Source organism: Haemaphysalis longicornis, unplaced genomic scaffold (genome assembly GCF_048455015.1).
Source record: "Haemaphysalis longicornis isolate Haplotype H1 unplaced genomic scaffold, Haemaphysalis longicornis Haplotype H1 scaffold_13, whole genome shotgun sequence".
In the NCBI taxonomy this organism is placed as follows: Eukaryota; Metazoa; Arthropoda; class Arachnida; order Ixodida; family Ixodidae; genus Haemaphysalis; species Haemaphysalis longicornis.
The window spans coordinates 19,367,420-19,391,028 of record NW_027526233.1 but is presented as its reverse complement, the minus strand read 5'-3'; the positions used below and the strand labels follow the sequence as shown (position 1 = coordinate 19,391,028).

At 46.1% G+C, this 23,609-nt stretch overlaps 1 long non-coding RNA gene across 4 annotated transcripts in view; it reads left to right on the top strand.

Annotated features, from left to right (window-relative positions):
* The window catches only part of LOC144164012 (uncharacterized), a 37,068-nt gene extending 20,827 nt beyond the window's left edge, over nucleotides 1-16,241 (top strand). For 2 of the 4 annotated variants that reach the window (XR_013320996.1, XR_013320993.1), the window contains 2 exons: nucleotides 4,480-4,577; nucleotides 16,070-16,241. This is a non-coding gene — a long non-coding RNA (uncharacterized LOC144164012). Of the gene's footprint in view, nucleotides 1-183; nucleotides 239-2,414; nucleotides 2,511-4,479; nucleotides 4,578-6,691; nucleotides 6,846-9,693; nucleotides 9,794-16,069 lie in introns of those variants that run through there. The other 2 variants (XR_013320994.1, XR_013320995.1) reach the window with 2 other exon arrangements.
* Nucleotides 16,242-23,609: the final 7,368 nt, after the last annotated feature.

Genomic DNA, 23,609 nt, shown 5'->3' with positions numbered 1-23,609 from the left:
TTTAGTAACTAGCATATAGGTTGAGATTTTATTGTATTGACAGCGTTTTTTTTTGTGGCAATGAAGTGGCTTCAATGTATGAACTCGTAATTTGTCCCATTGCTCCTTTAACCTCTACACCCGCCTATCGTTCCTACAATAAAACATTAAGGAGATTTCGCATCTCGTGAATCGTTTTTCTAGCCTCTCGTGAACAAGTGGGTTGGAAATGGATCGCTAATAGGAAAAGAAGGCTCAGGTGAGTGTTCCTTTACTCACAACTCGTGCCCTGTCTCATGCATTATCTCGACTTTGTTGACCGTGCTTTTACTGCATTAAGAAATAACAGCCTAATGTCCCCATTTGAAAATGAGTGAGGGGAAACTTCAATGAGGCGGGTTTTAAATATGTGAAATGTCCCTTTCTGAAACCTCGATACAGTAAGAATACTGCATATAGTCGTACTGAGCGGGTTTGGTTGAGCATGCGACGAAATTCTGTGTGGTGAGGCGTTTTACGAAAAAACCGTATTGCAGTCCCTGACCAAGCCAAAAACTAGAAAAACATTTCTGAACCCTTGCGGGTTTCTTGTAACCAATGAGGCGAAAATGGACAACTTGCGAATTTGAAGATGATGTTTGCAACGCAATGAGCGATTGTATACCAACGGCAATGCTCTTTTACTCCGATTCATCGTTAAGTAATGCTTTTGCATTGACGATAATTCCAGTAAATGCCGTGAGGTCACGTTTTGTATTTTAGAATGAACTACAGCGTTGCCCAAGCCAATATTGGGATGCTACTTGTCCGTATGCTCGGCAATGACAATAGAGATTGCGTATGGGTTTTTTATGTCGCGTTGGTGCTCTTTTGTCCTTCTGGGGAGCGTTTCTCTTTGGCCGATGTAAACCGGGCTGGAATCGGCACACGGGATGTAATAGACAACGCCGGAAATACGATGGCAGGGCACCGGGTCCTTGACTTTTACTACCTCACTTAGAAGCTTGCTTGTCGGCACGTGCCCACTGCGTAGGTCGTAGTCCGCAAAAATATGTACCAAAGCTTTACTAACCACAAACCCCGTATGGTTGGCAGGCTTTCGTTGTAGTATTCGCTTCTAGTTTCTTTGCGCAAAATTTTGAGGGCCGACGTTGACAGAAAGTACTTCAATATCCCTTCGAACCACCCTGTCGCCAACGAAAGAGCCGTCGCTTCATCGCTGGTGAACCAAGCGAGAAAAATCTGCAAAGACGGGAAGAACTCAGAAAGAAAACCTAAAATAGTACGCCGAGAACTTTCTGCAACAACTACCCTACACATATTGCGGAAAGAATCGAGAAGCAAACGCTCCAACCAAGGGCTGCCAGTTTTGAGTTTGTCACCACCACTGCCGGCATTACCTACGTACTATCGGTGTCAAATAAAATGCGGACACGAAAATATGAACCTGAACACAGACATATACGCTACTTTGTTCCATGCAAGCCTAAATGATGCGCGACTTAGTTACAAAAAGAAAGGTGTGGATAGTGGATTTCCAGACATACAAATAGGAAGCCATTATATGAACTCTACAAATTTATTTTTCAATTTTGCATGTTTTGGTTCATATTTTTGTGTTCGCGTTTCATTTAACGCCGAAAGTACGTGGTATATGCGAAGTTTTGAAACTTATTTTGGCGCAATATTTGCTACGCAATCGGCACGTTGCGGCCAGCAAGCTTCCGAATGAGCTAGTGATAGTCATGGACCCGCGGCCCGATAATCCTTTTCCCCGACGTTGTCTATCGCATTTCCTTTGCTGATTATACCAGGTTTACATAGGCGAAACAGGAAAGTTTGTGGTAAAAATAAAAGAGGAACAACGCGACGTGACAAGCAAAAAAGTGATTTCCACCATGGTTGGTGAGCATGCGCAGAAGCAGCAGCACAATATTGAGGGGGAGAACACTACATTCCTGTCTAAATAACAAAATGTAACATGACGACTTTTACTGGAATCATCGTTGATTCAAACTCACTTGATACGATGAATCGGCATTGACGGATGTTGCAAAAAGCCCAGACCTTCGGATTTTTTCACTGCAAACGCACAAAAGGTTGACATCTCTTTCCGGGGCATTGTAAAAGTGCTCCATTCATGGCAGCGCTTTGTGTTTAGTTTTGAGTGAAGGTTTGATAAATCATGTACGGTTGAACTTTTCTTTATACGAATCTCTGAGGAGGTAATGACGGTGTTTGTTGGGCGTAACAGAACCATCTATTGCGCGTTTAGTGTGGACATAGAGTACCTCTGTTGGTCGTTGCCCCGAATTTTAAGAAATACTGGAGGCCTTTCGGTAGAAACCTTTCTACAACTGTTATTGTCTCTTTGTCCTGCAAAATTGTTTCTTTCGAGCGCAGTCTTTTTCCACATGGGTCGGTCGTGTGCATAGGATCTAGAGTGAAGCCAGTGCAAATCAATATTTTCCTGGAAACTTTTGGCGCAGCAATACAACCACACTTCCATGTATTGGGCAACACGTATTCAGGTATGTGAACGTTGATATGGTGTTTCCTGATCGCGCTCATTTTTTGCGATCTCTGATCGAGGTCTTGAAAATTTCTCAAAGAGGGGCGAAGGCCTGACTTTGAAGTCTTAGGTTCCCAGGAACGATGTGCTGCGGTTTGTCGAGCTTTAGCTGCATTTTCAACATAATCATGTTTACTTGTGATCCTCTGGCTCTGCCAAACCATCTCAGAAATTTTTACACAGTTCATTCAGCCACTCTAAAGCAAAGGTTGGCCACGTTGTGTCATTGCTCTGAACTGAGCAAGCCACATGCACTACGTGAACGTTTTTGCGCAAAATATCCTGATTGAAAGTCACAGTTTTCCGGCGCTTGGATCTTGGTTCGCGGTGTCAGAGCGCTTGCTGAACCGATTGAAGCAAGAACACCAAAACGTTGGTCTAGTTGAATGAGGAACGGTATGAGATATGCGCAGAGCATTTGCTGGTATACCCAATTCCCATTTAGTGTCGCATCGCCTAAAAAGGTTTGCTGGCTAATACAACAGAAACTTTGTCTTTGGAGCGGGCAGGAAGATGGGGAGCGTGTGCGCAAGTACAGATAGACGTGTGCCAAAGGAAGGAGCGGATGCTGGTGGTGGTAAGTGCTTCGTAATTGGTGGTACACGTTTCAGTGACTGTGTCTGTATAGGTAAACACTGCATACCTCTCCACGCATGCGGTGACAAGTATATTGGCCAGCCGGCAGGGAGCTTAAATGTTCGTTTGAGTGGGCATGCGGGTTCTCTCGAGGGCGACCCGGCCTCGCACCAATGCCGTGACGGCCGCGATCGCGTCTGCTCACTCACCCCAGTGACCCAGTACGTGTTCTGCGGCTGAAGAGGCAGCGTGCCAGTGAAACCGCCAAAGCGAAATAAAAGTCAAACCACGTGCGTTAGTTCCTCTTCTATTGCGCTAACGGATTCCGAGCTGGCTTTTCTGGATACCTCGTGTACACGAGTTTATCAGTGCATTGTTTTTGTTTTATATTTAAGTTTTTTGTTTTTATGGATCGGCTTTCCGCAAGAGAGGTTTGTAGAAATGACTGCGGATAGGCACTTTTTTCTCCATTAACATTTTCTCCTATTAAAAACTTGAGTGGTTAAATGGTACTCGTGTTCTCCTCTTGCCAGCTCTATTGTTTCGCCGGCCTTGAGACACAAAGGCGAGCAACGGCATTTTTGTCCGTCATTGTAATGGTTTGGTAGTTGCTGTCAGTGAAACCAGCAGGCGCGCAGGCATCTTGATCCGCGGTGATCAAGGTTCCCACTACAGTGAACGCGTCTCACGCGACCCTAATCTTCATTCGAGCAAAGCATTGCGCGTGTTATCGTGGATAGCATCCACTGGCATCTAGTGACTGTAATGATACGGCGTTTTTTTAGTGTCTCTTTTTTTATTACCTGCTCTACCCTGTTTTGCGGGTGCTATAATTGTGGAACCTCTACGTCCGTGATGTATCAGGTAAAAATATCAGTTTGGCGGTGTGGCAACAGCACTGGTGCTCGGAAGCCGCAATTCAAACATTTTCATACGGAAAGGTGCACACCAGGATCCCCTGTAACGATCGAAGTGGCGATCACTGCAACGCGGCGTCGTGTTAGTGTTATTAATGCAAGGTGAAATAATACACCAGGGAGGGCAGTCTGACTCTGAGTAAACTAACATATTGGTTCGGCCATGTGTAAGCCTTCCGACTAGAGCAGAAGCAGACATCTTGGAAGGTGCGAAAGAAATAAATGACCGTTTGTGGACAGCGGTCACACATTTTTTGCCTGACTTGCCTTGGCGGATCGTGGTCTAGGAGGCCTGGCCTGCCTTGTGAGCTGTAAAGTGATAGGGGAAGTACTCGGGTCAGGTCTTGTAATTTTGTCCGTTCGTGAAGAGATGACTGCAGTCTGAACTTGTGTTATCTATTTTCGCAAAATACTCTTACGGCTGTCTTCTCATAGATGTAGACTGGAGAATGAAGATCCAGACTGGCGAAAACTATATTGTGTCCCTTCACATATGCGATGAAGTTGGTAAAAGTTTCCCACCCAAAGGCCTGGTGAGTGTAACATTTTTCTATAACTATTGTCTTGGCGCTTCCAAGTATTGGGGGGTATGGTAAGACTTCCGCTTTTTCTTATGCGGAAACCATAATTGGTGAATACCAGGGAACTAGATCGTGTTGCGGTTTTGTAGAGCATGTCTCGTCGCTTCCTGATGAGTTGCACCCAAACGGACTGGACTTTGGCGGATGTGTTTTGAGGTTGGTCACCTAAAATGCGTCTATTTTCGTCTCTTCTTTCCTAATGGGCGGCAGCTATGTCGAAAATAAGCAGTTTGCGTTGCTGCACGCTCTTTGACGACAGTTATTGGGGGTTTATCAGCCCCTTTGGGCGCCTCCACCTCGCCGCTTAAACATGGCTGCTTCAATCCCCTTGGTGCATGCACAATGCTAAGCTATTACCAAATTAGGGGTAGAAAACTGCCACAATGGCTAATGTAAATGTAACCCTTATCGGTGACATTGTAAAACCGGTACTAAACTACAAACGGAACAAACTAAGAGACAGTGTATGAGTGTAATTGCGACTTCGTACAGCGTGCGCGTATAGATTTTCAAATGGCCATATTGTTCAAAATAAAGGACACCAGAGACTCTAAATATATTCACTCATCTAATATTTCACACAGACACGGTGTCGGGTTCAAATAAAGTAACATCCACATTTTGAGCACTCAAGTCACTCGCCATTGAAAATGACACCACGTAAGGTACCATAGCGTATTGCCATGATTTCGGCAAGTGAATCTAGGTTCCACATTTTACATGCACTATCAAGACGTTTCTTGCACCGGAATTCAGATATCGAAACACCGAGTAGGTTGGCGTATTTATAGAAATTGACGCACGTCAACTGCTTAGACAAGATGGTTGAAGAATATACTGCGCGTACCATTCATTTCGTTTGCTATCTTCTGTGTTTGGTTTGCACTGGCCGGCCGCACCAGGCTGTGTTATATGTGCGGAGGGCGTAGTGCCTGTTCCATTTTTTCACGCCGCACGCGGTATCATGGTTGGTAGGGCGAGTACGTTGCCCTGAAGGCACTGGAATAAATTATTCTGCCTAGAGATTCAGTGTTAACGATGTAATTCGACGGTTGGAGAAACATTCGCGCCGAAAATTAAATTCTCGCAGTGCAGACCCTGAGCCATTTTTCTTGGCGAGGCCAGTCTGCGCGTGTCCCTTCGTTGACTGCTTCTACGCAGACTGTATTTTTTTTTTGTATTTTCCGGGCAGCAGGCCGGCTGTAATAAACGTTTCTTCATTGAAAAAAGACCTCCGCCGTCATTGCCTAAGTGGCATATGGTGGACTTGGTGGACACGCACCCTTTACGCACCCTACGGATTCTGGAAGCAGACAAGCCTCCCCAAGCCGCAGTAGCCGCCGACTGAAAATTTCACGGCTGGGTATGACATCCTGCCAGAAAGAACCTCGAATAAGAGTGCTGAAACTGAAAACCCGGTGATAAACCAACTCCCCCATAGTTTTGCAACAGCCGATGGGAACACCATTGTACCGCGTATTCTTCGGTGAACAGCCTGAAGACTGGTTTATTTGTTTATTGTACCCTCAGAGCAATGAGGGCTTAGAGCAGTTTATAGAAAAGGAGCTCACAAAGAAGCAATAAAAATCTGCAAAAATGCATGCGACAAGTGTATCAGGTTGTACACACACTGAAAAACAGTAATGTCTAAAAAACATGTAGTACAACAAGCCCAACAAACACAGGAATAAGCACAATCAGATTTGGAAGAAGAAACCAAAAAAGGATCAATGCACCTAATTCGCAGTACAACAACATGAATATGTACACAGAAATAACGAGTCCATACAAGTATATAATATACTGAAAAAGTACAATTAAACAAAATGAAACAAAGCACACTACAATGATGCTACTAAATAAAAAACATACAAAAAAACAAGTTTGAATTTGAAAGGTCTTCCTGAAACGGTCAGGGTTAGTAGTACAAGCTAATGAAGAAGGCATGTGGCTTCCGGCACGGCACGTTTTCGGCAAAAACGAATGGTGTGGGAAAGTTACGCCCGTCCGCAGCTTTACCAGGTGGGACGACATAAAAGCTTTTCAGAGTGTGCCCTTCTATTCAGATCATACAGCTGGAACTCGTTTCGGGAGCCCGGATAGCTCTCTGGCTGACTGGACTCTCTTCAACACCGAGCTCCATGGAACAATCGACGCCGTTCTGCAAAAGCCACCAGACGTACGTCTGTTGCAACTGCACAAGCAAGACCTCAACGAAAGGTTCGTTCTCTGTGTTGACGTGATAAAGAGATTGTTTCTCACGCGGACGAGGAAATGACCGAAGAAAAGAAAGTAAGGTTTCGGATGGGTAAAGCAAGAGCTCTTTCGCAAGAAGTAATAACTAATAAAAACGGATAATAAAATAGTAAAAAAGACAACGGACATTCCGTCTCCCGTATGCGAGCTGAGGGGTTGAACGTCCCAGAATTGCCTTGTTCGTAACCCACCTAATAAGCTGGCCGAATTCGCCTGGGGGGTGCCTGCGATGCAAAAGATGGTTGAAATATGAACCAGGCAGTACGACCAACTAGTCAGTGCACTGGTTTCCGAGGCGAGAGGAGCGGGGGATCTCCGACATAGTACGCGAGACATTCCGTGCAGTGATCAGGCAGAGCAGCGGAAACTTTTGACGAACATGCGAAAGCCTGCAGTTGCTTCACTGACTGACCTGATCACAAAAAGCTTCAACGCGCACTGGGAATTACCACCAAGCGGGAAGCGCTTTGAGAACCTCAAGCTGTGGGCTTCGTCCGAGCTGTTCGTCAATCCCGCAGAGCTCTACCTCGTCGTCAAGAGGCCTCACAGTACCGCCGTCCACTGACGCCCGCCAAACCATCTTTAGTACAAAATCGAACAAGGAAGACGGACGTATGGGGAACCCCGATAATTCTCCGCTGTTCTACCGTGGTGACCCCATCCATCGTAGCTGGCCATACAACAGACCTGGGTTTGACTGTCGATGCACCCCGCCCACTGCCCGGACAACGCCCAACGAAATTGACGAATACCTATCAGAGACCAACCAACGCCAGCCGCACTTGAACTCTTTGCCATCGCTCTACCAGTTCGAGTCACCCAGGTTCCGGGGCAACCCGGGCGATGCACGTGGAAGGTCCTCCAGCGCACGAATGGAATGCTGAAAGCAGTATCTTTTGCAGGTCAATTTCTACTACCGCTAATAATCGAAAATCACGAAACGACGCAACGACGCACCGAATCTCATGACGAATGACGTGACCTCAGCCCGACGCCCCGACCTAACTAGACGTGATCCCACAAAACGACGACAGCCACATGGCACGATGCCTACAAGACTTCGCAAAGCACGCAATAAGCAAGTCAGGGCAACGACGCCGCGCAGCCAAGACTGTCTCCGCGAACATCATGCGTTACGACGCCCCGACTCACCTGAAAGTCGAAAACAAAAAATCCTGACATATAGTTTTGCGGTGATGTCATTTAGGTAGTAACGCTAATAGACACGGTGAGAGGAGAATCATTGGCGTCAGAATTAAAAAAAAACTCACAAGTTCGGACGTACGCACAGCTGGAGGCCATCTGCTCATGCTTAGTGAAACATGTACGTTGCGAATTGCCATAAACGGCAGCACGTAACCTGCTGAATTCGTAATACTGCCTAACTACATGGCGCCGTAATCCTTGGAATAGAGATTTTGACAGACGACAGCGTTGCTGTTGATTTACAGGCCAAGTCGATTAGGTTTTCCGGTGATCATGACATAACACCAATACCAAGCTCCGAACGATGTACGTCCTTAAGGATAGCCGATGACCCTGCCCCGCTGGCTCCCTCTGAGAGCCTCATGATCGCTACCCAAGATGGTACTTTTTACGCCAAAGCTACTGTGGAGAGCGACCAGTGCTTGGTTCTGAAGCGTGGTGTCTCCATTGCCAGAGGTATTCAGCGCATGAAGCAAAAAAGTTTTCCCCTGATCCCGAAGTTATTGATGAATATTAGCAAATAAGGAAGGGCATTTCAATTGCATTTATAGAAAAAAATCAGGAAGGAAAAAATCCCCCCACCTCCCCGAAGGGGATCGTGCGGAAATGCGAATGCATTGGGTGCACCGATGGTGTAATGCTCAGGTTGCATTATGTTACACTTCGTGCTTGCGGTATCGTTGCCGCGAGGGATTCGACTTCACCGACTTCCATCGCTATCAAGGCACCAGGCGCCCGCTCCACTGCATTATATAGATTCCGAGCGCAGCGAGCGGAGATAGGGTACGCGGAGAGGAGAGAGAGCCCGCCGAGCTCCGCGATGCGAGCGTCCTCACACGCCCGAGCGCGCTCCTCCTCTCCACTCACTCTCCGCTACTCCGCCCGAGCTCCGCGATGCGAGCGCCCTCACACGCCCGAGCGCGCTCCTCCTCTCCCCTTGCCCTCCGCTACTCCCGCCCGAGTTACCACCTGCTCCGGTTGCTAGGCGCGCCACAGCTCTTGCTAGGGGCGAGGAGGAGCGCGGAGAGATAACACCTGCGGGCGCACGCCGACGGAGCACGACAACCCCCGACTAAGAAATGCATTCGCATTTAAAAGACGTGATTGCCGTCGAGGGCTTTGAACGCTCATCTGGTGTGTTCTTAAAGTCCTTCACATGTTTGACGTCACCCGGCGCTACCAAAAAAAAAAAACTAGAATAGCTGAGAGGTTTGCTACACCGCTACCCCGAATACTTTCACCGACTTTGAAGTACGTCAGACGCTTCTTGCGAAGCACCGTATAAAAGCCGAAGAGAGCGCTCCAGCAATGTGACCGTCATGTTACCCCGCGTCTTCTCACGAGCGTCAGGCCATCCGAACGCAATTAAACAACATGCTGAGCGAAGACATTATAAACCCCTCTAAAAGGGCCTGGGCTGCTCCCGTTGTGAAAGTGAAGAAAAAATCACGCCATATCCACGGAATGAATGATGATAAGTGGGGCGAAGCTCGAGAGGGGGAGATCATCGGTAACCGTAACTCTCCCGTGAAAGTTCGCCCATTACATCGTTAAGAAAGACGTAAGAGTGTGTGCGTACATTGTACAAATCAACTTTTATTTTCAGAGTCAATGCTCCCAGGCCCAGACCTGGTGAAAGACCCTGCGCCATCAAGAACTACCCCGCACCTCCACCACAATTTGTCACGTAGGATGGGACACAACGGTAAAGAAAGAACTTTTATTTAGGGCGAACTTGTGCCCGAACAAGACGAGTGGAAACGAGCAAAGGTCCTTGCGTCTCGTTCGATCTCCGAGAACGACTGCCTGAGTTCGTGGCGTGATCTCTTGCGTGATCTCCCCCTCGCAGTGCACGTGCGCTCGCGCGTCCGTTGGCGAACACAGACAAGCTCGCGCTCCCGGAGCCGAGTTTGCGCTGCCGGTTGCAGCCGGTTCTTGCGCGTGCAACGCGGCCCACTTTGCGACATCTCCGAAAACATGCGGCGGTCACGTACAACGAGACACAAGGGATGGACAGATCCATGACTTAAGGAGCTTCGCCCCTAAATACGATGACATGCTAAGGTTCTGCGTGGACTGCGGACCGCCCAGCAAAATTTCAAGAAGGACGTGTACCCTCTTTCAGGGCTCCACGAAGCCTACGAGCGCCTTTGCGACGTAAACTACTTTTCGTCAGGGAGCTTGAAAACCGGGGACTGAAAAATTGAAGAGCGCGAAAGAGACCGTGAGAATACTGCCTGTATTACGCCGAGCGGACAGTACGAGTATAAGATTGTGGAATTTGTGCTGTGCATGGCGCCAGCAACGTTCCAACAAGTGAGGGAAACTGTGCTAGCCGGCCTGAAATGGCACATCGGCCCCGTGTACTTCGACGACGTTTGTCGTATTCACCCGAAGCTTCGAGGAAAATCTGATAAGGTTTCATTCGGTTTTTGAGGCAATCCAAATATTTGCAATACATTTAGGCCAATAGAGTGCCGCTTCGGATACTAGGAACTGAAATATCTGGGACACGTCGTCAGTTCCAAGGAATTATTACGATACGCCGCAAAAAGGTGAGCTACAGCCAACTGCCAAAGGCCAGAGCTTCAGTACCGACGGTCACACCACAGGGGGGTTTGTAAAAAATAACCATTTCATATGAATGGTCGGCTCTTTGGGAGCTGTATCCGACTGAAAGACATACAGCGAGTGGTTTATCGGCATCTATCCTGAATTCAAAATCTCTTCATGCTCTTATACTTCTTGACGGCGTGTTACTACTTCAAGGTGGTCCACACATTGGTACCAGTGCTTTATGATCGATGAAGCATTGGAAGATATACGGCATTTATTTTATGGAACCCCAATGTTGCAAGACGATGTCTGGGCAGGTTTTTCTCCAGTATAAATAAATAACCGAGGTACAGGGAGCAGTTGCGAAAATTGCTGCTCTCGGTATTGCGGTATACTTTTCTTTACAATATATCCTTGCTCACATTATGAGTCACAACATCAGGATCTTCAGGATACCCTTCCTAGTGCCCTCGAGCTACACGGGTTCCTTCCGCCGCAACGTTGGTCGACATGCATGCTACCTTTCGAGGGTATTTCTGGGAAGCCCATCACCACACACTCTTTTGTTTCTGAGAATTGCGACAACAATGTAACCGTCGACCCCTCCCAACAAAAGCTGCCCTAGTCTTCAGGGTCTTTTCAAGGTGGCGATCCAAAAGGACTTCTTGGTAGATATCCATGTCTTACCCGGTATAGGCCGAAGTATAACGTGCAGAAGGATCTACATACCAAAGAAGACACCGACAAATCGGCGGTAGCTGCTTTCCAAGGTTCTTAATCTTCCCCGTCATTGCTTTCAACCTAATACCCGAGTCGATGAATGCAGTAATCAAAAAAGTTCGCGCTAACGCGTAAGACTAAAGCGCTACGTTGGTCGAGCTGGTTACTGATTCAAGAATACATCGTACTAGCGAATATTAGGAGAGGGAAAAGTTAGAGAGGAGGCAAAAAACACGCTAGAGTGTGTTTCGTCTCGCCTTTGGCTTTGTCCCGTTCTCAATCTTTGCTATTACGATGAATTCCTTGACGCGTAACATTTGAAGGTCGCGAAGCCGTGCGCAACATTCATGACAATCTCGGCGTTTCGAATATTTGCTTCTTTGAGGTCGCAACCACTTTTACTCCATCATTGTTGCTATATGTGCGAGCTTTGTTAATTCTTTTTGGAAGGAATAGTCAATGGACATAGCCTTGTTGGGGCTTTTTAGGTGACTATGCTTGGGCGGCGGGCAGCCTGGAAAATCGCCGCAAGGTGCGATCACGTGAGAGCGCTGTGCATTTTTTGGCATTCTTAAGTGCAGACAGGCAGAATTACGATATGCTACACATATTCGGGGTTGAAAACTTTTTCTCCGCATTACTGTTTCAGTGTTTTATGTGATAATTATATTAATTGTTGGTGGTGTACACGCCCTTCGTGAAGACGAAACCAAAGGTCATATATACAATCTTGTGGTCCATGTGGCTATGCAGGTTTGGCCGCTCGCCTGGAGCCAGTTCCCCATACGTTCTGCGCTTGCGTCTTTCACGTGACGTATTAGCGGAGGCCCACTTTAAACGTAAGAGTGTCGCGCATCCGTTCGCGCAGTTGGCGAAAACGTCGAAGTTTCCAGACCCGCACAACCAACCGTTTTCAAGGACGCTATCGGAAACACTTGGACATATATTGAACCAATTTACTGGATGGCGGAACCTTGGTTACGCAGCGCACTGGCATGCCGGAACAGTAATAGAAAAAAGGTCTACACCATCGTATGGCATGGGTGGCCTAGTAACCAGCCGATAAGCGCTATCTCTGAAGAGGATATCCCTGTCGTCCACTGCACCCGTTTACTGACATGTTTGGGGAACTGGCGCGCGTTCAGCGTTCTTAGGCGAATGGTCCGCGGGCTCACGCTGCTTTCAACATTCAATTCACAAAAGATAGATGTTGCGCCTGCTACGATTTGGTGATCGCAGCTGTCAACAGCCGAAAAGCACTGTCACTGTACATGAAAATGGCGTCGTCGACAGCAGCAGGGGTAACGGTATTGAACGTTTACTCTCATAAGTTGGAACTTTTTGCCCGTTTATTCTCCTCAGGCGAAGAGGCCATGAACTCAAGCGGCTTCCAGGGCTCAAGTCACTAAGGATTGATATTGCTCCTGGGGCGATTTGGTCAGCGTAGTCACCCATTGTTATAGGGTAGAGTTTGGTGTTCTGCGAGGTAGTTATTCATCCTACTTCTACGCTCCTGCTTTATTAACGTTTAAACATTGTGGCTTGAGCAAGTGCAGCACTATGGACAGTTTTTTTTCTAAATTGACATAAATGTTTACGGCGGGTTTGCGAGAGAATCTTTACCTACCTTGCGAAATGTCTTTGCCCTAAAGGCCAGCTTTAGGAAATACTTTTTTCTCTTAAGTCTCCCTGCCCCGAAGATGTTGAAGTTGTACTTCAACAAAATATATAAATGATGAGCAAGGTGTTTGAATCGTTCCTTGAATTTTTATGGCTGCTTTCACGGATATTGTTAGGGCATTACAAGGTTTGATTAAGATATTGGCTACATTGTTCTATTTCCAATATACCAAATATTTCGTGCCTAGACACATATTTGAAAACCTTGAAATCCTAGATAAAAGCAATTGTGAATAAAGAATAATTCTTGCCTAATAAATGCGCGCCTTGGGCATGTCGTATCATCTACATAAATCATTTCTAATAACAGTGGCGACAAAAGATACTGTTGGGCACAAAAGAAAAGTCCAGATTACAATGACAAAAACCAATAAGCATACTGGTGTAAAATGGAAAGAGAAAGTTCAATAGTTAGATCAATAGGTGGATAAACACATAACTACAACGTAAAACTTAGTAAGAAAAAAATTGATAAATATCAGTAGGAAACTTGAGAAGGGAAGATCGCAACAGCCGATGAGATACACTGGTGGGATTTGCCTTGAGAAATACCTTGTGAATGATGAGCAAATTCTCCGATAAACAAAAGAATAGGAAGCAGACGTAGAAAGGTTCCGAAGGTGCAACAAAAGAAACTTGAACTAATTTTACCTGAGAGTCGAGTTATTGTGCAGGACGTACAGGTGGGGCGTGAAGTTTGGTGCTACGATCATAGAATTCTTAGATGAGAGGTGAGCCTTAATCTCAGGCAAAAGAAGCACAATCTTCAAAATTGAGAAAATAAGTCGGGATTGAGTCAGAACCGTGGCGGAAGAATTCAAATTCACTCTCCAAAACAAATTTTCGCTGCTAGACGAGAAGAACATGGATATAGTAGACAGGCTAAACGGAAACATAACAACCGCAAATGCAGAACCTAGACCAGGATCTGCATCTGCATCTGTTGGTTCTGCATCTATGGGAGAAACAGGATGTAGAAAAAATACGAGAAAACTCAGATAAAAAACGAATCAAATAATTGTGAAACGCAAGAACACGAAGTTGCAAATTACGATGGGTGAAATTCAGTGAGCAGACGTGTCCAGATTGCGTAACAGGAGTAAAAGAAACGATATTCGTCCGCATAACTTGGCAGTGTTCGAGGAAACGCTGCAAATAGGAGGAAGAGTGAAAGCAACTGAGAGAAAGCTCGCCATTGGCAAAGACAGAATGCGCGCACTCAGCGACGACTAAGGTAACGTTACGCAGAACATGGACAAGGTAGTCAATGTTGCAGAACGGCTCTGTACCAGACCTGCATGTCAGCGATGTGAAATCACGGGAAACTAATGAGAGCACGAGGTTAACTTGCCATGTCCCACTAGTTAATAAGGGGGGGTAGGAAAGGCTCTCATGAACACGAAAGGAGAAAAGGCAGCAGGTGATGACGGCATAACAGTGGATCTTTTGAACCGACCATATATAGTGCTGGAAAAGCTTGGTGCAGTACTTTCAATATGCGTAAAGGCTCAATAGGTGTGGTCAAAAATACCATGACTCCTATGAGTTACATTACAATCAGTCTACCCTCAGTTGTTTACAATCTGTTTACCAGAGGTAACATTAACCGCATTGGTGGCAGCCTTGATTCCCAACTACCGAGAGTGCAGGCTCGCTTTAGAAAAAGGTACTCAACCATAAATCCCATTCCTGTTACCAGCCAAGTGATAGAATGATTCGCAGAATAACAAAAACCCCGTCACATGCCATTTATAGACGATGAGAAAGCGTTTTACTCAGTACAAACCATTGCCGTGCTAAAAGCATAAAAGAACAGGGTATAGAATACGCCTGCATGTGACTTCTAGACGATATATATAAGCTGTACGGCCAGCATGACAGTTCCCCTACGCAGCGAAAAATTCTGGATCGGAAACGGAGTAAGACATTTAGACATCTCGCCGAAAGTGTACCCAGAAGATATGGAGGGGGTATTCAAAAAGCTGTACTGGGAAAACTCATTATTAGGCATAAACGTAATTCGGTTAGGTCATTTATGTTTCCATACGACGTAGTATTGGTTAGGTAGCCTGTAGAAGACTAGCGAAAATTCTTGATGACATACAAACAGAAGGCATCACCATGGATTTAAAAATAAATAGAAATGCCTTTAAAGCAACGAGGAATAAGCATGCCAAAAGCCCCCTTAGGAAAAGTTCTCTATAGGAAAAGAAGCGCTAGAAGGAGTACAAGAATAAAACTATCTCGTGAAATTGGTAATGCTGGCCCCAACCACGAGAAAAAAATCCTGCGCAGATTAGCTATGTGCGTGGGAGCAGTGTGCAAACACTCAAAAATATTGAAAATTACGCTACCACTGTCACTCAAAAGAAAAATCTACAACCCGTGCCTACTGCCAGTGATGAGAGCTTCAACTGAAACTTGGCACCTATTTAATAATTTAAGGCAACACTTATTTCGGCTCAACGGGCCATGGAACGAATAATGTTAGGAATAACAGTCGCGGTTAGGCAACGAGCAATTTGGATCACAGAACAAACTAGAGTGGAAGATATTGTAGTGCTATAAGAGAAAAAGAAATGGACTTGGGCTGGACATGTAGTGAGAAGAACCGAACTGATGGACAATTAGGGCAGCAGAGTGGTTGCAAAGAGACGGGTCTGGAGGAAGTAGAAGTCGAGTAAAATGGTTGAGGGATGGGATAGGAAAATCCGATTGCCAATGGTGGAATCGAATGGCGCAGGAAAGGAGCTGTTGGAACTACTTCGGAGTGTCCCCGAGGGTGAGTAGGCTGTTGATAATAATACAGTGAGGGATCGGTAATGGCAAGGTCAGATGCTGTTTTCGGGAATCACTTGAAATGTACTTCCACAGAATTTAGGCAAAAGCAAGCACAAAAAGTAACATCTTTGGTTTTAAGGCAGTAACAACTTTTCTTATGTGTGCGCAGAAATTTGCGCGAACAAATAACATAAAGTAACAGCTTTGGTTTAAAAACAGTAACAACTTTTCTTTTACGCCCGCAGGGCCATGCTTACGCCTTTTACCTGCTTCTGCCTGTTGGATCCTACGTCACCGTCTTTGCAGTCTTTGTGGGTGGCCCCTACGATCCTCAAAAGCAAGTATTTCCAACGTAAACAATTTAGGTTATGTCAAAAGCATAGAAATAGATACTTGAAGTATTGGACAGCACATTTTACATACAATAGCATTATTTACAATGAGATATGACGGCGTATGCTAAACAAATACGAGACAGGGAGAGAGGGAAATATTTTTATTTTTAAGGGTGTCGCCCTGTGAAGGGCATCTCTAGTCTGGTATTCTTTGGCTTCAACTGCCTGCGCGTACGGGACGAAAATCTGAACCTGCAGCTTTTTGTAACTTTTGCCCAACCCGGTGGTGCAGAGAGAGGCCTCCTACCTCTGCACTATTTGTGGCCGAATATGCTTTCAAACACAACCGTGCGAGGGGAATGTACAACACGTTCTCTGTATAGCGACCTTATTGTTTTTCGTACAATTTTTCATAAACAATAAAAAACAACTCCCTCGTTGTGATGTCGCGTCGGTGACGGCCCTGAAGGCCGAAGCAGGAGACGTACGCTCGAGTCGAAGAGTCAAGCCAAAAGACAATAAATTATTCAGTGACGGCACACATATGCCCCTGGGTTAGCCCCCTGGTGGTATGATCACTTGACATCAAAAGTGAAACGAAAACCGAAACCACCCGGATACTATATTCTCCATCCTTTAAAACTTTTTTGTACTTCATTTTTCCCCGTTATAAGGAAAAGTATAAAACGAGCAAAGGACATTCCCATACTCTACACAAACCACTGACACAGTCCACACAGCAAAGGTAATATCAGCCATTTGTCCAAAACTGTCACAAATGTTACTGATATAGCCCTATCCACTTCCTTTACAGCGCACTTCCCTTTCACTTTGAAGGCACTTCCCGCTTCATTTCATACACTGTACTTTTTCCTTTCCACTTTTTTTTTCTTCTTTTTCTTGTCGGCAGGCGCGTCGTCATACTCGACGTCCTCGATCTTGGGCTTATCCTCTTCGTCGGCTCTTTCCGCTTCTCCATCAGGCTTGTCAGCTTCTTTCTCTTAAAATCTTGAGCCTCACTTGTGCCCTCCTCAACGTAAGACGAGTTCGCTCGAAATTTCTCTCAAACATCTGCTAGTTGACACTATGCCAAGCGCATTTCTTCGGCCAATTTCGCTTCTCTCCTTCTGCTTTTTGCTAGTTCTGAAACATGACCCCGTAGTTCAAGGCGGAGTTGTTCAACCACTTCGCCCAGTTGATCAACTCCAGAGTGGCTCTCTATAGTTGTTTGCCGGTATCGGAAGTGGTCTTCTGTGAGAGCTAATTAAAAGCAGAAATAGCATTTATTTCAAGGAGAAATGTGCCTTTTGGCACCACTATATGAGATAGGTTTCTGGATATTTTTGAACTGAGCAGTCGCTGTGAAACTTTCTGACACAGGTATGGTACCTCCCGAGTTATCTTACAGAATTTGGGGTGGATCTTCAAGGGCTATTTACGTAGCAAAGTGACGTTAAAAATTTCTTCGGATAGAATGGAGATAGTTGATCCTGTATCTACCAGAAGGGAGAGTAAAGTGCCATTCACCTTGAGATCGGCGTAGAATCCCAGGCGTCATGAAGTTTCGTGTTTGCCCAGCTGGTTGACGAATATTGCCTTGTCCTCGTCTGGTGGGATCTCGATGTTTCGCAACGGTGCCCGGGTGTGTCGTTTCACACGAGGTGACGACGGATGCGTGGTTGCAGAACAAGGCGTACTTTATTTTATTTATTCACAATACCCCTAAAGGCCCCCGTGAGGGGGTATTACATAGGGGGGTTACATAGCACACGTGTTGTATTAGCGCAGTAAAGCGGAAAAAATAAACAAAAAGAAGCAAGAATGTTCACACTGAAAACAAAAATAAATACACTTTGTTAACTTGAAAAAAGTGATAACGCAGTAATCAAATCATTATAGCACACAAAAAAGACAGGAATATAATACAGATGGTTCAAATTCAAGCACGACACGATGTACAATCTATCAGAACAACATGAGCAAAAATAAAATACAGAGCAAAAATAAACATGTTCAGTACACAATTTCAAGGACGGGGAAAAAAAAAGAGGAAAGTGCTAGGTTAGCTGTTGAATAAGTTCCTGGAATTTCGTGTTGTCTTTTTGAGAAGCGATATGAGATGGTAGATTATTCCATTCGACAATGGTACGTGGAATGAAAGACGGGCAAAGGGACATGAGTGGCAATTTGTGCGTTTAACTTTGTAGGAGTGGTCTCGGCGAGGGAAAATGACTGGAGGTGGCTCGAAGAAATCATCGTGAAGTGACGCGTGGTGATACAGCTTATGGAACAGTGATAGGCGGGAAAGTTGGCGGCGATGTACTAGATCAGGTAGTTCGGCGCGACGTTTTAGTGCTGTGACGCTAGAATGAAATGAGTAGTTTGAATATATGAAGCGAGCAGCCCGGTTTTGCAGAGATTCAATATCAGTTACGATGTATGTCTGATGGGGATCCCAAATGGCTGATGCATACTCAATTTTAGGACGTATTAGTGTAGTAAAGGCAAGTTTTCGAATGTCGAAAGGAGCATGTTTAAGGTTACGCTTTAGAAAACCGAAAGAGCGATTAGCGGAAGCCAGGGAGTGTTTTATGTGATAATGCCACGACAGATCGGGTTGAAGGTGAACTCCTAGATATTTATAAGTGGATACGAGGTCAATTCAACGGTTATTGAGCACGTAGGAGGTATGAAAGCGGGAGGTACGGCAGGCATTCCTGAAGCGGCGGATTTTAGCGCACCAGAAACACGTTTTCTCTAGAGCGGGACACTGTTCAAAAGGGTGCCACATCCTAGCAAAGCGGCCGCACACTCCAGGAGAACGCCGAGCATTGGTCCGGGCTACCCTAATCCCCGGACGTGACGGTGATGCACTTTTGTTTCTTCTTGAGATTGTGGGGCGGAACTCCCGGCGTGCAAAACGAGTGGGGTGCTGTTGCGTCCCATCGATGACTTGAACGACGTCTTCCTTGGTTACACGATATTGCTGAAGTAAGTCGTGGACTTGTGATATGTTTTCTATGACTTAATTGGCTTTATCAAACGTCAGAACCGGGCCTTCTACCAGCAAGCGTTCCCTGGTGCGTTCTGGCGCCAGTCCGACGATGAGTTGGTCAACTAATGATGATGTCCCGTCTGAGCCGAAATTGCCCTGTCGACCCACATATTCACCCGGCTTGCTGAATCGAGTGCTGATTCTGTGTCGGCTTGACGTAGGTTTCGGAACTGTATACGGTTGGCTCGTTGTGAAGGAGAGCCGTATTAAAGAGCCGCGAGTCTGTTCATCACTGGCGCCGGCCGGTCTAGCTGACTCGACCATATGCGCAGTTCGATTCATTTCCGCTCCCAAAAAGGTCTTCAAGAGGGCTGCTTTGCGTCGCGGAGTGAATTGCTCACAGCCTGCTGAAAGAAGGTATGTTTCAAACGAGCGATGCCACTCGTGCCATGGGGTGGCCGGCCTCCCCGGGTCCGGCAAAAATGGGGTGGCTTTGCGGCTATGTCAGCCATTTTGACAAGATAATAAACGAAGTGGTGCCGATTTACTTTGCTTTGTCAAGCTTATATAAACCTGGTGCAAGAAATCCCTTGTGCCAGTTGTCCATATCTTGTAGTGTTGCTTCACGGTGACCTGCTGCTGGACGTATTTTCTGCGCGTCGCTCCATGAAAGCCGAATTTGGAACTATGCCACTGGCCGCCGTCTTCTTCCCGAGCCGGTCGACCGCGCAGGCCTAACTCTCTATCAACATTTATGCAAATGACTTAAATTCATTCTCTTTTTCGTCCGATCTGTATCAATATGCAGACGACACTGCGTTAATTTATGTGCAGTCTTCGTACTAACATGCCGTTGTGAAGTTATGCAAAATGATGTAAGCAAGCGGTTAACTTGGATGTCGACAAACTATGTATTCGTAAACCAAAAAAAAACAATCTTGTGTATCAGAAGCCCTTACAAAGTACTCTGTCCAAACCTCGATCTTTTTCTACACACAAGAGGCTGCGAAAACTGTTCTTGCTCACCGTATATGTATGGTAATAATATAAAGTACCTAGGTATTTACATTGATGATCAGTTAAACTTGGACGAAGAAATTACGCAAATATGTAAAAACTAAGAGCTGTGTCAGCATGTATTTATAAGCTTCGGGACGGTTGGAACATGCAAACCCGATACCAAGTATACCAGTGTTTAGCTGAAAGTGTGATTCGATATGGAATAACAATATATAAGGCAAATGAAACTAAAAAACACCGGCTGTACTCCACAACAATACACCGACAGCACTTCCTACCTCGATGCAATAAAACAATGGGGAGCGCCCCCCTTTACGTCCACCGCCTAAACTACCAGGAAAATGAAAATAAATATGATTCTTTACAGAATATCCAAGAACATAGTGCTGGAACACGATTGCATGATATTAAAGCTACCGAGGTAATGAATGAATTACAGATGTTACATTTTCACCAAATATGCAGCTATATTATCCTGACTACTCGATATTATGACACAGAATATAAATCATCCATGAAAAAGGACATGTTACTCTGACAAACCCAGCGATACTACATCCCACGTGTTTTTACTTATTATGGAAAGAGAAAACGTGAATATTATGTGCCGTTTTTGTTTATTACACTCCTTTGGAATTAACTAACATATCCAGCCTAAAAAAATGTAAAGAAGACTATAAAGAAATAGTTCCTTCTGTATTGATAACGTGCTAGGACACATTTCTTGTAGATTACAATGAATTGTGATTGTTATTGACGCATGTGCAAAAGGGCTTTGTTGAATAGTGCCTTCGATATTACGCTTTATCTTTCTGTTGCGTGTCTTTTTCACTGTTTTCTGTGATTATTTTTTCAATATTTTTCTTTCTCTTCTTTTCCTTTTAAGTGCGAATGCACTTTATAAGCGACCCCAAACCATCCACCGCCGGCGGCGGCGGCGTCCGCAGTGCTCCTCTATATTTAAAAAAGAAACAGCATCCCGCACCAGGTTTCGATCCGAGGACTTTGCGGCCGCAGCGCGACGCTCTACCGACTAAGCCACGGACGCCACGCTGATATCACTGTGAGAACGCGCCTTATATCTTTAACGCATTCAAACTACGTCGTCAGCGGCGTGCGTTGGCGACTCAGCGGCGTTATAGCGGCTTGATAACTGCGTGGTGTACACGTGATACTACAAACCCGATGGAAGAGATGGAAGAGAAGGTGGCGAGGCGGTGGGCTGCGGGGGCAGAGCGCAAGCGCCGCAAGCGGGCCGACAACCGTGCATTCGCACTTTCACATTCTCCCCCTCGGGGAAATGCGGGGGAAGTTTTTTTAACCGTACCAGTCCAGTACGCGTTTACCTTCATGATACCGCTTGTCGTTTTTTGTCACGTTCTTTACCTCTTTTTATACGTCAATGGCTGCTTGTCATCGCAAACCTTTCTTTTTTACATTTTTTTGTTCACTTTTTACAAAAAGTACCTCTACTGCCGCTCTGGTCGCGTGCTGCTGTTCTGCTTGCCTTCCCACAAGCACTGCGTGCATAGGAAGGAAAGAAATCTCATATACAAATATAATGTGAAATACAGTATCCTTCCGTCCGTCCGTCCACCCATCCATCCATCCATCCATCCATCCATCCATCCATCCATCCATCCATCCATCCATCCATCCATCCATCCATCCATCCATCCATCCGTCCATCCCTCCATCCATCCATCCATCCATCCATTCGTCCATCCGTGCATCCGTCCGTCTGTCCGTCCATCCATCCATCCATCCATCCATCCATCCATCCATCCATCCATCCATCCATCCATCCATCCATCCACCCGTCCATCCGTCCGTCCGTCCGTCCGTCCGTCCGTCCATCCATCCATCCATCCATCCATCCACTCATCCATCCATCCACACACCCACCCACCCACCCACCCACCCACCCACCCACCCATCCATCCATCCATCCATCCACCCACCCACCCACCCATCCATCCATCCATCCATCCATCCATCCATCCATCCATCCATCCATCCATCCATTCATCCATCCATCCATCCATCCATCCATCCATCCATCCATCCATCCATCCATCCATCCATCCATCCATCCATCCATCCATCCACCAACCTACCTACCTGCCTGCGTGCTGCCTGTCTCTCCGCATGCGGGTCAACTGCTGGAATCTGCACCGAGACGGGCAAAAGGACTCTCCTACATGTTTGGACTGTCCGGAACCAGAGACCCTAGACCACCCACTCTTGGACCCTGGACCACCTACTGGACCACCTACTGCCCCCACTACACGGGGCCTAGAGCAGAGCGCCAGCGATCGCTCCAATATTGAGAACGTCCCAGCGCCGGCATGGAGGACCTTCTGATCCCAAAGAGGCCTGCGGCTACCCAACGGGAAGTCTTCACCCATGTGCTTCATTACCTGGAGACGACCAGCCTCGCGCAGCGGCTGTAGCCCTGAGTGCAGTGATTGACTGATGATTTCCAGGACTGACAGCTCGCTTTATACCTTTCTGTCTCTCGCTCTAATTTATCCCACCACTCCCCCTTTATTCCCTTCCCTACACTGGGTTGTATGCAGGCTGCCCTTTCGAACTAAAAAAAATCCCAGTGCATGTTCTTTCCTTTTCCTGTCGCAAACCACAACCACCACCACCACCACCACATCTGGATTTCCGAAGAAAATACGGAATTCGTTTTTTTTACGCTTGCTCCAATCCATGAGGTAATTTGCCGACCAGAGATAGAAATTTATAAGTTTGACATTTTTACGTATGCTTGACATGTAGGTCGATGTATTTGCCCTATGCTCAAGCCCTAGTGTTTCATAAAAAAGTGACAGAAACTGAAACGGGAACCACGGAAAATAAAGAAAAAACGCACTAAACCAGTTTCATCTGCACTGGCTTATACAAAACACATAGGTGGCCCTATCACGCTTCATTTACCTCTCGCTCCACAGACGAATTTAGTCAGCGCTTCCTTTTTGCACAAACACCTGTGCTATGGTAACCTTCCCCTGCACAAATTTCTATTCTGTGTACTCGCTCTCAAAAAAATCGGTTGCCTAAATTTAAACACTGGGCAAAATCACCACCGAAAGTTTAATAATGGTTTGTGTTAGCCGGTTCCCATCTTATTACTGCGAACCAGTAAATGCATAACGACCTGCGGTTTTCATTGCGCTGTAGCCAATTTACTCAGCGCCACACCGGGAGTCTTTCTTCGCCACCACCGACCCCTTTCTCACAACTTTCTTTCTACTGGCCACCTCAGATTGCTCTTTCACAAGTTGGCGAATCAGCTGACAAAAGCGGTAGTGCAATTATCATGTAATTACGGCGAGTCCACCCACGACCGCATTGGCGTTTCAACGACCGAAAGACGCCGCATGCGAACATGCAACCGCCGCCGTTGATACCTGATATTCCACACCA